General features: G+C 41.7%; 1 protein-coding gene across 4 annotated transcripts in view; it reads right to left on the reverse strand.

Moving 5' to 3' along the window:
* LOC124612713 (E3 ubiquitin-protein ligase CCNB1IP1-like) overlaps window positions 1–11,504 on the reverse strand; it is a 198,190-nt gene extending 186,686 nt beyond the window's left edge. For 2 of the 4 annotated variants that reach the window (XM_047141069.1, XM_047141086.1), the window contains exon 1: window positions 11,388–11,494. The gene's annotated coding sequence lies outside the window, so the exon portion shown is untranslated. Of the gene's footprint in view, window positions 1–11,387 lie in introns of all 4 variants that reach the window. The other 2 variants (XM_047141094.1, XM_047141077.1) reach the window with 2 other exon arrangements.
* Window positions 11,505–11,797: the final 293 nt, after the last annotated feature.

The following is an 11,797-nucleotide window of genomic DNA, read 5'->3' on the forward strand; positions in this document are numbered from 1 at the left end:
CTCTTGTCACGTCTTCTGCTGCGCGGAAAACTGGCCACTGACACAGCATTCTCCTTTGTGTTGCTAAATTCAGCACTCTGCCGACCCAATTAAGCCACGATATTGTAGCACTGAATGTGCAACCAAATGTAACACAAATATGACTTTTCTGGCTCCCAATATTCTTCACATTCTAACTAACTTTATTACTGCTAAACTCCTAACTTTAACCTAACTTAAGCACTCTCGCCTTTTGAACCTCTACACTCTCCCCTTCTACGGAAAGAATGAGTACCTGCATTCTGCCTCTACATCTATTTACAACTGACTCTCAATACATGGCTTTGAACCCTCTACCAATATTCGACTTGTAGCATATTTACACAGTTCACTTCCTTTGAGACTGTGGCTTCACTAATAATTATGCTACAGTTCTCCCTCTTATACACAATTGTTCCTTATGATCCTTTGAGCACACTTAGTCTTTGCCTTCTGGCCTGTTCACTTATTACACTGCCTTGTCAGGAGGGCTTGCCTTTCAGATCAGTTTGAATTCATAGGCTGAAGTTTACGAGGTGTGGAATTTGGGCAACTCTTCTCTTGAACAAGAAATACATTGCTCTGATCACCACAAGAAATACACAAGTGGCTGATGATGATCCAATGACTGCCGTTGCTGCTTACTTCTGTAGCTTTTCACATGCTCTAAGACATGTTCCATGGTAACTCAACCATGTTGGGTAGTAATCATCTGAACCAGAGAAGTCAGCAGGTTCTCATCAATGGTATCTTTAAGAAACAAAAGATGTTCAGGGGGCAAAACCGAGGAAGGTAGGTCAGGAACATAAATTAAGGAGTGGACCATATTGCTGGCTATGCTACCCCTTATCGTAGCTGGTTAACAAAAAGAAAATCCTAATGTCAGTCTCGCGACCCTGCTCTAGGTCTTTGCATACACTGACAATTTGCCATTTTGTCCTGTTTCCTTTGCTTTTGTTTTCTCTTTTTCTCCTCCTCATCTGCCGTTACTCTCTCCCCTTCTACAGAAACAGTGGTCACACAAGGCAATTTGTCCATATCCCCCTCAAATAGCCAAATTCGGCTTACATGGGCAATCAAAGGGAGGGCGGGTGGGGAGCTGATGTTTAATGTTAACCGGCAACATCATCTCTGTTATCTGTTAGGGGCCATTATATCATGCCACGAACATCTTTGCTTTCCCCTTCAGCACATAAGGATTCATTAACATAACCCACATCCTATTTAGATAACACTGCTTTTGCATCAGGTGCGCCTTCCTGCTTCTGTAAAGCTGTCATATTCATTTTTTGTAATTGTCTCCAGATAAGTTTCACTCTCCTAGCGAAATCCTTCACAGACCAGATGTCTTCTTGCAGCAGGGCTTTGCAAAACTCAAAAGATAATGGCATCTTAAATCCAAAAATTGCATTTCAAGTTGTCTGCAGTGTAGGCCAATAAGACATCCCAATTGTTATGCTGGGAAATTATGTAAAAACTCAACATTTTCGCAATTGTCCTGTGGACTCATTCTGTGCGACTATTAGTCTGAGGACACTGAGCGTTCGTCCATAATTTTTTATGCACAACAGCCTGCATAGCTGCTACATTAATTCTGACGTAAAATTTGTGCCCTGACCCATGATTACGGTTTCAGGTGTCCCAGACCAAAGCATCCATTGGCTGACTAGTGCCTGAGCCTCCGTCACAGCTTGCTTGTCCAGTAAACTACCATGGAAACATACCAAGAAAAATGGTCAATAATGGTTAATAGATAATGATTCCCTGCTGGTGTTTGTGCTAGGGGTCCTAAGATGTCCAGCCCTGGTTACCTATGTAGCTTAATTTTCTGGTGGTTAAGCTCCGCTCTTTGAGCACACCAAACACTATTTTTCACATAATTGTCCACATCCTGCCTACACGTCATCCACCAATAAAGCTGCACTACCGTTCTCTCCATTGCTCTTCGACCCAAATCATTCACTTGCCTCAACACTTCGTCACGCAAGCTCTGTGGTACTACTAACCGCAGTCCATTTCACGTCGTGCGATGCAATACTCCATTCTCCATGCAGAACTGCTGCTATTCAGCAAATGGCTGACAGCCTGGGTCAGCACTTTGTGCAGCCATTTGTTCACTTTTGTCAATGCCTGTGCATTCCATAGTGCGTACCTTATGGCTGAGTCCATCCACATTAGTGTGCGACCTTCCCAGCCTCGCAATCGAACTCGCTTAACTGCAAGGCCCATCTCAACAAAGTCCTAAAAGTCACTTAAACGCTGTGTGATCAGTCACCACTTTAAATTGTCTACCATAGAGATAACAACGAAAGTACTCAATTCCAAAAATCACTGAGAGCATTTCCCTCTCCGTAGTGGAATAATTTTGTTCAGCATTATTGAGCTCCAATGAAGCATGCGCAATACAGTGCCCCTGTCCATCTACTTCCTGACTCAAAACAACTCCTAGTGCAAAATCACTCAAATCACAAGAAAGAATAAACTGTTTTTCAAAATCCGGGTAGACCAATATGTGACTACATGTCAACAGATCTTTCATCTTCTGGGAAACCATCTCATCCTCATCTGTCCAACGAAACTTCACTCCTCTGCATAGAAACTGCGTGAAAGGTCTTGCAATTTCTGCAAATTTCAGAACATACCTATGATAAAAATTCACGAGGCCCAACTAAGGTTGCAACTCCTTTAGCTTGGTGGGTGTTGGAAAATTTTGAATGGCCTCAACTAGCTATGGATTGGTATGAATTCCATCTTGCCCTATAATGTGATCCAAACAACAAACTTCTTGTAATACAAAATGACATTTCTATAAATTCAACATTAACCGTGCTGCACGCATGTGGTCAAACACTTCGTGCAACTGCTCCAGATGTTCAGGAATATTCTTTGAATACACAATTATGTCACCCAGGTATACCATGCACTGTTTTGTTTTTAATCTTTGTAACACACTATCCAACAAACGCTGAAAGGCTGCCAGCGCGTTTTTAAGTCCAAACAGCATGCGACAAAACTGGAAATGCCCAGTCGGCATTGAGAACGTAGTTTTAAGTTGGTCCTCAAGTGTTACTTCCAACTCGTGGTAAACACTACGCAAATCCAGTTTTGTGAAGTACTGGCACTGACCCAAGTTGTCCAATGTCTCTATCATACTGAGCACAGGATATGCATCCAACACCATTCTCTGATTGAGGAAATGTTAATCACAACAGAAACAATAAGCTTTGCCACAATCTGGTGATTTCTTGTTTACAATTACAATGGGAGCAGAACAGGACTACAAACAGGTTTTATGACGTCATCTCTAAGTTGCTGATCTATAGACTCTTCCATAAATGCCTGTAAGTGCCTTGGAGCTTGATACAGTCGTTTGTAGATGAAAGCTTCACTTTCAGTAGAAATTTGGTGCTGAAGAAGTGGTGCTGCAGTTAATGGACCCGATGGATTATTTTCCACTAAAACTCTATCCTATGCTTCCAGGGGAGCCACCCTAATCCTTAGTGCTGACCAGTTGACAGACCCTCCTGGCATTGTGTAGTTTGCTGTAAAATCATGGTGTAGTTCACCTTCACCTAGCACTTCTAAATTCGCAACTAGGGTACCCCTACTTCCCTGGGGCCAAAATTATCAATACTGGCAGGCACTACCCCCATGCTGTCTACCTCCTGAATGCAGAACATGGTACATGGAATAAAACAACCAACTGTGCCTAATACTTTGTTATCCACCAAAGGTTCAACGATACATAACAAGTTCACTGGCATGTCAGTACTGAGATCAATGCTGACGATCTTTCCTGTACCTTTCGGTATGTGATCCCGCGAATCAACCTTAAGGGACCTTGTATGCAGTTTAACTGACTTCCCCCGGCCATTAGAAGGACTTTGAGACAGTGAAGGTATTCCGGTTACAGAGCATAGCCGAAACAAAGTTCCATCCAGTTCTACCATATGACATTCCAGGTCAATTATGGCGCAATGTGCAACCAGGAAATCAAGCCCGAGAATCACGTTGTACCTGCCGCTAACCACGGGAAGAACTTCTGCATCCTCTTGGAGGTTAAACTCCGCCAGTCAGAACTTCAACACTCTAGCACCGAGTGAGTTTACACATCCTCTACCTATGCCACTTAATGTCCAGAGTGATGCACTTAACCTGTTTGCCCCAAATACTCGCTCACTTGTAACCGATACCTGAGAACCGGTAACCAACAGCATTTTACATATCCTCCACACAGCCGGCCAGAAAACAGTCTGCAACTGCTTTCTTACATGTGCTAACTTTTACTGAGAGTGTGGCACAGTGGACACCCCACCTCATGCACCGTTCAACTGCTGCCTGTACGATCTACCCTGCAACTGAAACTGCTGTTGTTGCTGGTTCCTGTTACAACATTTCTGAACTGAGTGACCAAATTTCCTACAATACCTGCAACATTGCTGTCTGCAATCTCTTTGTATATGACCCTTTTGCCCACACCGAAAACAATTTATGCCCATACTAAACACTGTCTGACTTTCACATGACCTAGCCAATGACTCAATTTCCACTAAAGATAGTACAATATCTACTGCTTAACTCAAATACTTAGGAAATTCCGAACGGACCTCTCTTGACATTTCCGGTTGTAGCCCCCTCAAAAATGTGTTAAGAGCACTTTGCTCTTATTCCTGCAAAGTTAACTCTGTCATCATTCATGAGCTCATAGATACTTAAATTGATTTTACGAACAGTCAGCAAAACTTTCAGTAGATTCATTCTGCAGTGTTGTTCTTCTGATATCTCTCTAATAACCCTTCCTGAAAATTCTCAAACATTTTAGCCACCCTCAGTTTCTCATTACACGTAACATGTGCTCCAACATCTCCCATTAACTTCAGTTTAGCAACACTTAATAAATGCTCGTTACTCCATTCTCCTCAATTTGGTGGCTGTAGCCAAATTGTCAAAAAAGTTAAAAACTAAAAACATCTTGCCCTGTTTCCCTGAAAACGGGGTAACCAATGCCGCAGCAGTACCATCAAGGATGGGTGGATTGGAATATGACTGCTCCCTCTCCATCGCTTTGACATTATTTAATTTCTCCGCCTGATCACTAAGTTACTCAATAACCTCAGCAGCTGAAAGTTCCTTTGCCATGGCTAGAACTTAATCAAAAGAAAAGTATACCCACAGAATACAAAAAATGATCCAGGCAAATGACAGGAAAAGGGACAACCCAACAGGTTCGAAACCAGCACTTACTTCCTTTGCGGCATGTTACACCATCACTGTAGGTGCTCCATACTGCTAACTCTTAACTCAACAAGGTGTATTCTCCACAATGCCCCATCAGTCTTCCCGACACCAGTGTAAACTGCCTCATCTGATACCAATGTAAATGTTGCCAGGTACGGGACTTCACTGCCTTTCGCCAGATTCGAATGTGGGTTCCCTGCTGGGTGTGAGGAAGAAGATGACGAGGATGTGTCCTTGGATGGCTTCAGATGACAGAATAACAACATTATACCAATGTAAATGTTGCCAGGTACGGGACTTCACTGCCTTTCGCCAGATTCGAATGTGGGTTCCCTGCTGGGTGTGAGGAAGAAGATGATGAGGATGTGTCCTTGGATGGCTTCAGATGACTGAATAACAACATTTATTTATCAGCTGCAATACAATGGCTGTGGCCCCTCTGGGCAAGGTTTGCTTCCACTCTTAATACTCTTGGTGGGGACTAGCAGACGTTCACATGTGTGCCTGCCACTGCCTCTGAAGCTGCTCTGGCATAACTTGAATCTGCTGCTCGACAGTGGCGCTCCAGCCATGAAGGGACTTAATGTGGCACAGCTGGGACCATGTGCCACGGGCCTCTGTTGTGCTGGGGGCTGGGGTGGGGGGGGTCGTGACATCGGGACAGGGGACAGGTCAGTGCCCTGTCTCAATGGACCTCCCCAGCGGCAGCTGTCTGGCGTCGGCGGGCCAGGGACCCCGGCTCCTGCCTTGGTCACAGCGTTCGTGGTGGCTACGTCCAAGGGCAATGGTAACACTGCATTACCACAATGCACCCCAACCAATGACTCCCACAGGTGACTACCTGTTAAAGGCGTCCAATGATAGTTACAGCAGCCATGTCACTCTGGCATCTTCTAGGCAACGATCTGCATTACGGTGGTGATTATACGAAGATTGTGATGGCAGTGATGACTCTGAACTGGTGACAGCACTAAGTGACACAGGTTCTGTCACTCCAATGCCTCATGACGGACGATGTTGATAAGCTGGTTGCCAGTCCTTAAACACAGCTTTCTGCCATTGTCTGCTGTTCTTCTTACCCAGTATGTTGGTGGAATATTCCTGTGTTGCTCAACTTGCATAACTGATCCAGTTGCCACCCTTGACGTCAACACACTGGCATGCAGCAAACTGCTTCTTGCCACATATTCTGCTGTGCACCGATCTGGCCATTGACACAGCGTTCTCCTTCGTGGTGCTGAACTCAGCACTCCAGCTACCCGATTATGCCACAGTATCATAGCACTGAATTGCGCAACTGAATGTAATGCACATATGACTTCTGGCTCCCAATATTCTTCACATTTTAACTAACTTTATTACTGTGGAATTCCTACCTTTAACTAACTTAATCACTGTCATCTTTCGATCCTCTACAGGTGTATAGGACAAGTCTTGCACATCGGTACAACACGTAGGCAAGGGATTGGGAGTATGTGCGCCATGACGATGAACTACAGTATTCCGCAGATTGGATGTGTGAATCCAACTTTGAAGAAGGATAGATGATTAAGGCAGTATGCTCCCATTTCTGGACATGACGGTAAATAATCAAAGCCCTGGCAATGGATAAAGTTGTTGCACATATGATGTTGGGTGATAAGGGGGATGCTCCTTTGCGATGGTTGCTTGGGGTGGTGATTGGATTGCAGACGTGTGAATGTGGCATGGGAAATGTCTGCAGCTCTGTTTGGGAGGGGGGGGGGGGTAATGCATCAGTAAGACCTTCAGCATACTGAGCAAGGGACTACTCATCACTACAGATGTGCTTGTTACTAGTGGCCATGGGTGAGACTTTAGTGTGGAATGGATACCAATAATTAAAATGCAGGTACTGTTCATGCACAGTGAGCTCAATAATGACAGAGTTTTTATGAACTGGGTGTCTTGGCCCTGGATCAAGAACATGAGGATTTCATCAATGAACCTGCACCAGGCAAGGGGTTGAACTTTGTATGGCTAGGGAAGTTTCTTCTAGATGGCCCATAAACTGCTTGGCATAGTAACATCACATGCAGGTAGCCTGGGCCATTCTTGGATTTTTTTTCAAGTCATTGATCAATGGAGTAATAGTTATGCACAAAAATGTTGTTTCTCTGGTGGTGTGTAAGTAACAGCTTGATGTGTCTGGGGCTGGTACTAGGAAGTGAAGTAGAAAGTGATACCAGCATTTGGGGATGTTTGTTTATAGTGCGGTAATATCAAACATGACAATTAAGGATCCAGATGGTATTGGGTGGGAATAGATGAGAGACGGTGTAAGAGGTGGTTTGTGTCCTTGATATGAGACCAATGCTGCAGGGTATGGGTTAGAGTTGCTGGTCAACATCAGTCGATATTCTTTCCGTGGGAACACAGTAACCAGCTAAAATGCAGCATCAAGGACAGTTAGGTTAGGGATTTCAGGAAGCATGTGTAAGGTGGATTTGTGGGGCACATGGCTTGCAGAAATCAAACACTACCTCTCTCTACATTCTGCCAACTCCAAACCAACCATCTCATTCTTTTATGCACATACAAAGCTACAGTGTTGCAAGAATTTACTTCTCCTTTGAGCAGAAGATAGAGAAACAAATCCATGGCATGGCCATAATCACCTACATAGCATCCTCCTAAGCCATCTTGTCAAGAGCCATCTAGAAGAAAGCCTCCTTGTCACCCACAAACCCAAACCTCTTGTCTGGTTGAGGTTCATATATGGAATGTTCACACGCAGGACAGAGACACTGTCCTCATTCCTTCCCTCTGCTTCTCATGTTTCTTCCAGTCCTGGACGCTGCCCTCCACATCTCCAATGGCTTCAAACAAACCTCGGTCCATTTCAAGTTCAGTAACCATCTGCACTGCATGTATTTTAATAGCTCCCATCCATTCCACACGATAAAGTCTCTCCCATATAGTCTGGCCACCAGTGGACTGCATATTTACATTGATGAGCAATCCCTTGCCCAGTATACTGAAGGTATACCCTCCCTTCCACTCCCTGCCTCCTTTCTTCTAACATCACTCTCTACCCGACACAAGCCCACACCCCAGTCTTGCTGCATTGCCAACACAATGTTGTTATCAGGGGCAATGTAGTCATGCACATGCACTCTATTAGCTCTGAAGAAGGATTTGTCAGAAATCTTGCAACATCCTCAGTCTTGTTTATGTGACTATCGACAAATCAATTCCTGAACTATACACAAGATGTTACTTTCACTCCTTCAATTATTTGTATTCCTCTAAGGACTATTAGCATGTATAAAGCTAACTTGCTGATGCATTCATCTTCAAAATTAGTAGTCAGCACCAAACAAATGTAGCAGAACATAATCACTGAGAATACTATGATACGTGATTTCCAATTGAAATTGTAATCAATGCACACACCCAGGAATTTTAAATACACAGTGATACACATTTGCTTTCATGACAGAATCTGTTACTGATGATGTAGGGTCTACCCTGTCTTGGTAAGGAAATGAACTGTATTTTTTCTAAATTAAGTGACTGACCACTTGCAGACAATAAAACAACAATTTTATGAGAATTTCATTTATCATTTCTTCTACTAGTGGATCTCTTCTGAGCTTGATTATGAAACTTTCATCTTCTGTAAAAGGAACAATTTCTGGTTTATAAGAATTTAATGAGAGGTCATGTTTTCATAGTACGAACAAGAGTGGATCAAATATCAAACTTCACAGCAATGTATCCAGTGTAACATGATGCTGCTGCATAAAAACTGCCTAGGTAGTCTAATACATGACTCTCTGCTCCATATTAGGCTAGTTAAATATAGAGTGAACTATTTACTCATTCTACTTTGAAACCAACAGATATTAATTTTCTCCAAAATGATGATGTGATCTGCAATGCTGAACGCCTTGGACAGGCTACGAAAAAATCTTGGTAGATTAAATAATCCCATCTAAACATTTTATTACATAGTCAGTGAAATGATAGCTGGTTTGCTCAATGGGGAAAGGACTTTCTGGAATTCAGTATACGAGGACAGTATCTTGAGGACACTTCACAGTCTGAACACAGGGATTGTATGACATGTATTATTTTAGGTACTTGTGTAGCTGTAACTTAAAAATGAAAATATAACGTAAACTTTTGTATTTCTCTTAAAAAAGAGAAAAAAGTTTCTTTTTGTAAACCTTGATATGTCTCCTGTACATCAAATCAAATGATTTGAAAATTGCACGTAATGAGATGAATAAATCACATATCACAGATCACATAACACATGAGTGACTCACACTCTCCCTTCTACAGACATGTTCAATCACTCTTATATGCATTACCTTTTCCCAAAATGTCTGTCCTGATTCATTTCTTTAAAAGTAGTTATCTAATGACACCTTCTGTTAGTCTACAAAGATAGCTTGCAAAACTGGTATGAAATAAATGTGACCAAGTACAAGCAGTATATCAGAACAACAGGCTTTTAATATTTTGCTAAAATGTTATCAGTGCCGAGAGAATTTGCTGCTTTTAATTGAATTAACTGTTTTCCTGATTTCAATGAAAGAAGTTGTAATAGTACGAAACTGATTGAATTCTTCCCCCTGCTAGTTCTACTACATATGTTGCTTTCATTTCATTATTAGAAAATTTTAAATTAGTTTTGATAGACAACAGCAAATTCTTAATCATTAGAAATCAGACATGATTATATATAAAATATTAGATGCCTTCTTTGTTTTCCTTTTGATTTTAACTGCAACCTTTGGCCTATTTGGAAATGAATATGACAGTTCTGTAGAATAACATGTATTAGAATAGACTGACAATATTCTTGTTGGGACTGCAGCCGAATCAGTCATCTTGACAGATGCTACCCATCACATAGAGGAGCACCAAGCAATAGATGGGCAAATCTAAAACTAAAAGGACTAAGCTAACGAACCAAGTCCTTCATCAAATTTAGAAAAACACACACACACGGCCGCTTAATCTCCAAGCACTGAGATCAAACTGCCACAACCAAGAAACAAATCAAACTTGTACACAGTGCAAACATCCACCTGCAAGGCACAGAAATGTAAGAGATGATCTGGTAGCTAAAGAAGCATGCAGGAGAGCACTGAAACACGAAACAGTTGCCTCAAGTGATAACTACCACAGTGATATGCCAAGGATCCACATTTTTTTTTAGAAAGAAGGGTAGATAGGAGATATCAATAAAGCCTCTAAGATTAATTAATTGCTCTTATCACAAATCCAAAACAGCCATCGCCCTTTGATGCAGAGATCAAGGGGGCTCAACTTTGCCTCCACATCCCATACACACAGACAAAGATTACAGTATTATCTAATTAAGTAAATACACAACATAAACCAATTACAAATTTCATACCATAGCCACGCAATCGACTTTTACAATCTAGTAAGTTCTTTCAAGTTGATTGTGATCTCAGACGAACAAGCGATACTCAGTTATTTGGCAGGGGTTTGGGAGTATGGCAAATATTTTCCTACTTCTTTTACAAGGAAGCAACATATCGTAATAATTCCCTCAATAACTTTCATTTTCTTTGCCGATTGTTACACTGCCATCATCATTCAATTCTGCATCATCTTTACAATATTTCAATGAGTCACTTGAGACACAATGTGTGACAAGCAACAACCCAAGTGCTTTTCTTCACTGACAAAAATCTAACAATACATAGGATATGTAACTTCTTTTCCTGTTAGTAACTGTTGCTGACTGGCCCAAGCAATAATTTTCCGCAAATACCGCTATTCGTGGACGTTGTCATAATAAAACAAAACAGTCGTTTGGGGAATAAGAATCTTATAGCTTACGTATAGGGTGCCACCGTGTTACTTTCAGTAATTGTACACATATTATAGGCACTACGTTTTTTCCAGCTGAATTAAAATTTTCGCCAATTTCTTTTTACTATCCAAATAATTCGAAATTAACAGTATTTTAGTTTATTGTGTTACCTTTCGGAGTGCAGTTAGAGTGCTATAAATAATAATTGAAAAAAAAACCGTGAAGCACTATAAGCGGGGAAGAATTTCTGCTAGCTTCAGCACATAGTCGAAAAGGTCTTCATAACAGAGAGCAACGAATACGGTTCACTTACCGACTTTACGTATATTCTTATTGCACCTAACTACAACATTTCAAATACAATCAAGAAACATCTTCAAACTTGGCGCTGCTAATTACACTACAGAAATTAGTATACTGAAAACCAAAGATGACATTTATAAGCTTCGCGGGTCTACGATAAACTATGGTATCTACAGCTATACCACAGTCTAACATAATAGATTGTGGCTATACTCTCCAAACTGCCGTGGAGCACATGGCAGAGAGTACGCCCATTGTACCAGTTATTAGGGTTTCTTCCCGTTCCATTCACGTACAGAGGTCGGGAAGAATGATTGATTGAATAACTCTACACGTGCTGTAATTATTCTAATCTTATTCTCACAATCTATATGTGAGTGATACGTAGGGGGATGTAGAATTTTCCTAGAGACATTGTTT

Source organism: Schistocerca americana, chromosome 1 (genome assembly GCF_021461395.2).
Source record: "Schistocerca americana isolate TAMUIC-IGC-003095 chromosome 1, iqSchAmer2.1, whole genome shotgun sequence".
In the NCBI taxonomy this organism is placed as follows: domain Eukaryota; kingdom Metazoa; phylum Arthropoda; class Insecta; order Orthoptera; family Acrididae; genus Schistocerca; species Schistocerca americana.